This window comes from Austrofundulus limnaeus, unplaced genomic scaffold (assembly GCF_001266775.1).
Source record: "Austrofundulus limnaeus strain Quisiro unplaced genomic scaffold, Austrofundulus_limnaeus-1.0 Scaffold168, whole genome shotgun sequence".
NCBI classification, from domain to species: Eukaryota; Metazoa; Chordata; class Actinopteri; order Cyprinodontiformes; family Rivulidae; genus Austrofundulus; species Austrofundulus limnaeus.
This window is the reverse complement of record NW_013952570.1, coordinates 646,921-650,825: the sequence shown is the minus strand read 5'-3', so window position 1 is coordinate 650,825 and position 3,905 is coordinate 646,921. Positions and strand designations below refer to the sequence as shown.

General features: G+C 34.8%; 1 non-coding gene across 1 annotated transcript; it reads left to right on the top strand.

Moving 5' to 3' along the window:
- Positions 1-1,466: 1,466 nt before the first annotated feature.
- Positions 1,467-1,548, top strand: trnas-aga (transfer RNA serine (anticodon AGA)). The gene has a single exon. It is a non-coding gene; the product is annotated as a tRNA-Ser (tRNA).
- The last annotated feature ends 2,357 nt before the right edge of the window (positions 1,549-3,905 follow it).

Below are 3,905 nucleotides of genomic sequence, written 5' to 3'. Positions count from 1 at the left end.
GAAAAATACAGTATATTTTAATAGAAAAAACCATGTTTGATTGTTCCGTTGAATTTATTTCTCTTTTCAACAAACACACTATAACCCTACACAGCAATTAAAAATTAAATATGTCTGTGTCACTGTGAAACCTTCGAAATGTAAAAACAAACAAACAACAAATAATAATGTGAGAAAAACAGTTCCAGCTGTTATTATTTTGTTGATTGGCAAATAGCTACGATGACAAAATACTATAAATGGACAAATAAACAAAACTATTGTTTAAAATTAGGCCCTACTTATAAAAAGATAATCATATCATCTGCTTTGAAGCTGCACTAGATAATGCACAAAATATGGACATAGTTGCTTTCTCTGGTGCTCCCTATAGCAGGGGTTCTCAAACTTTTTGGGTCTGGGGACCCCCTTAAAGGCAAAAAGATTCCAGGGACCCCCTTAATATACCCCATGCTGTTAATGCAAAATAATTTACTGTTATTTTAACCTCTAAATGCCATGGTAATAATATTTTGTTTGGTTTAGTATGTTTGTTTTACTAGTGCATTATATGCATTTTTTGAAATACAAAACAAATGAACAATTTCTTGAAATTTTTTGAGGACCCCCCAAGAAATGACTCACGGACCCCTGGGAGTCCTGGGACCCCAGTTGGAGAACCTCTGCTCTATAGAAAGAATCATACAATAAGCCAACAACACAGTGTTATTTTATAAAATATGAATACGAAAAATGAATATGTGCTACAGCACGCCATGAGCTATCTAGCCTGCATAGAGCTATGATTTCCAAGTAGTCGTACTAGCCTTACTTTGTGCTCTATTAGGTGGTGTGCAGTGTCAAAGGTCAGTCCAGCTCAAATTCTGTTTTTAACACAATTTTTTTTTTTATCTCTGTGGCTCATGCTCAACATGAATTAAAAAACAGATATTTTATTGTTATTCATTGCAGCTTCACAAAATTCTGCAGGCAACTCTTTGGACAGCGAAGTAGCAACGTGGGGGCTTGTGAGCACTTTCTAATTTCAGAAATCTAAAAATGTAATTTTGAGTTTTTGACTACGTGAGATATCTGCAATTACGGATGTTTGACCCTTCAAATGATGAGTTCATTGACGTCATTTTTAGATATCTTGAATTACACTGTGACTAGTCAAAATTCCTTTTAAGACATCTTCAGTTGGATTTACTGTTTGACTAGTCAGAATGTTAATACAGATATCTTAAATTACCATTCAGGACTGTCAAAATGTAGTTGTTCCTAGTCCAAACTCATTTTTATATATCTAGAATGTACAGATAGTCAGACGAAACCAACTTTATGCTAAAATGGTTTGCCAAAGTCTTTTACATTTAGTTTACTGATAGTTGTAACGTAATGCGTCAAAAATAATCAAACACACCAAATAGATATTCAGGTAYAACATCTGCGCCGAAATTTCTATGCTCCCAGATATCTATGTGTCAGTTGTCGTGGCCGAGTGGTTAAGGCGATGGACTAGAAATCCATTGGGGTCTCCCCGCGCAGGTTCGAATCCTGCCGACAACGAATTCTTTTCAGAATTATTAACTTTTAAGTGTCTCTTACACGTTTAGTAACTTCTGCACATTTACCATACACAAACGTTTACAGTGCATGGTTACATTCGTTATTTATGGGGTTTTTGCACGTTCGCATGGACATACGTATGTTCAACTACAGGCTTAGCAAGGATATTATGGCAAGCCCTTTTAGCATAAAATCGGATTCACGACACTTCAATTCCAGATATCTGAAATTGAATTATGACTAGTCATATTTGTTATTTAAGATATCTCTGATTATATTTTGATTAGTCAAAATACCTATTTGAGATATCTTTAATTGCATATTGACTAGTATAAATGACGTCAGATTTACCATTGAAGTCTGTGGAGGCTTCAATTCAAGATATGGAATAGAAGAWAAGGAATTTTGACTAGTCAAAAATTGACTAGTCATAACCATTGACTAGTCATAATTCCAATTAAATATATCTTAAACGACATCATTATTTAAGATATCTTAAATGTACCTTTAGATATCACAAATAAAGATTTGACTAGTTCAAATTCARTTACAGATATCTTSAAATCAAATTATGACTAGTCAAAACTAAATTACAGATATCTACAACTGTAATTATGACTAGTCAAAATTCCTTTTAAGACATCTTCAGTTGGATTTACTGTTTGACTAGTCAGAATGTTAATACAGATATCTTAAATTACCATTCAGGATAGTCAAAATGTAGTTATTCCTAGTCAAAACTCATTTTTAGATATCTAGAATGTAATTACAGAAAGTCAGACGTAACAGATTTTATGCTAAAATGGCTTGCCATACAGGGTGTTCTTATTGAAGTCTATGCATAAATAACGAMTTGGCGCCCCCTCCCGTCAGGTTGGAACAAGATGCGGGGATAGCCAACACTATTTTGTTGCCTGCACTGAGCCTGAAGAGGCGCTTGAAAGTCTGTGACCTTTTTGGCTAGAAAAAAAAAAGTACACTCAATGTAATAATGATAAATATAAATTAATTTTCCATCAAAGTCCAAGATAATGAAAATAATCGCTAGAGATTAGTGTTAGTGAGGTCCATAAAAGTAAATCTGTGGGTGCTCTAATATTCTGCKTTTCAATTTACTTTCCCATACAAACATATTTACATATGAGTTTTTTTTATAACTCCCATTGTGATAGCCAAATGTCTCAAGGTTTGGAATTGAAAAAGAAAAGAAATGCAGGGAAACAAACAGCAGGTGGCACTAGTTTACAAGAAGTGATTGAACAAAGATCCCCAGTTCTCATTTTGAATAGTGAACAAGGAAACTGTCCCAATAATAACTTCCAATACTTACATGCCTTTAATATGATAGTGTGATTTATTTGTTTTATCAGTGTGGATGTCAGAATCTCCAGGACGTGTTTTTTTAAACACTTTCCTGTGAGTTTTGGCAGCAGCCCCCAACCCCCCAAGGCAGGGCTACAAAGAAACCTATGTTTTTAATGGACAAGCTATTTGCATGAAGAGTGGCTAAAATAAGATAAACGTYATACATGGTGATGTTTTGACTTGCTTTGTCAGGTAATTTTGCAGATGGAAAGTTTACGCCCTAAGTGCACCATGGAGCATCGCAGCTGTTGGAAATCATCAGGAAKATGCTCGTCTCATCCACCTGTAGGGCTGGTGGGGCGCAGAGGGGGGACATATCTGCCAGATAAACGTACGCACTCATGCAGCTGAAATAAGTGATCCGATAACTTCACCCCCTATCTGACACCTACACAGAGGTAGATAGATATACAACAAGTTCACGACTTAACATGACCTAACCTTGTCCAGGTGGTCTCATCGGTCAGAAGCAGACAGATTTTGACTAGTGCACAGGCTGAGTAAACTCTAAATAATGAGCTTTAAAAATATCAGATATGTACGACTTTATAAAGATTCACTTTCACTCCATATGCAGGAGTGTAAAATAAAAWGTTAAAAAATGCCACTAACACATTTTCATTATTTAGCTCACTTTCTGAGTGTAGTTTAAAAAAATTTCCTAATAGTTTACTGTTATTTTGCTCACTGGTCTAACATTTAGCTAATTTTCACTAAATTTTCAAATCAAATATCAAGTGTTACAGCAGGTAAAATAAGTATTGAAGACATCAACATTTTTCTCAGTAAATATATTACTAGAGGTGCTAATGACATGAAATTTCCACCAGATGTTGGTAACAAACCAAGTGATCCATACATACAAAGAAATCAAACCATAGATGTCCAGAAATGAAGTTATTTTTAATAATGTGGAATGGCACAGGGAAAAAGTATTGAACACGCTTGCTGAAATTTATCTAATACTTTGTACAAAAGACTTTGTTGGCAAG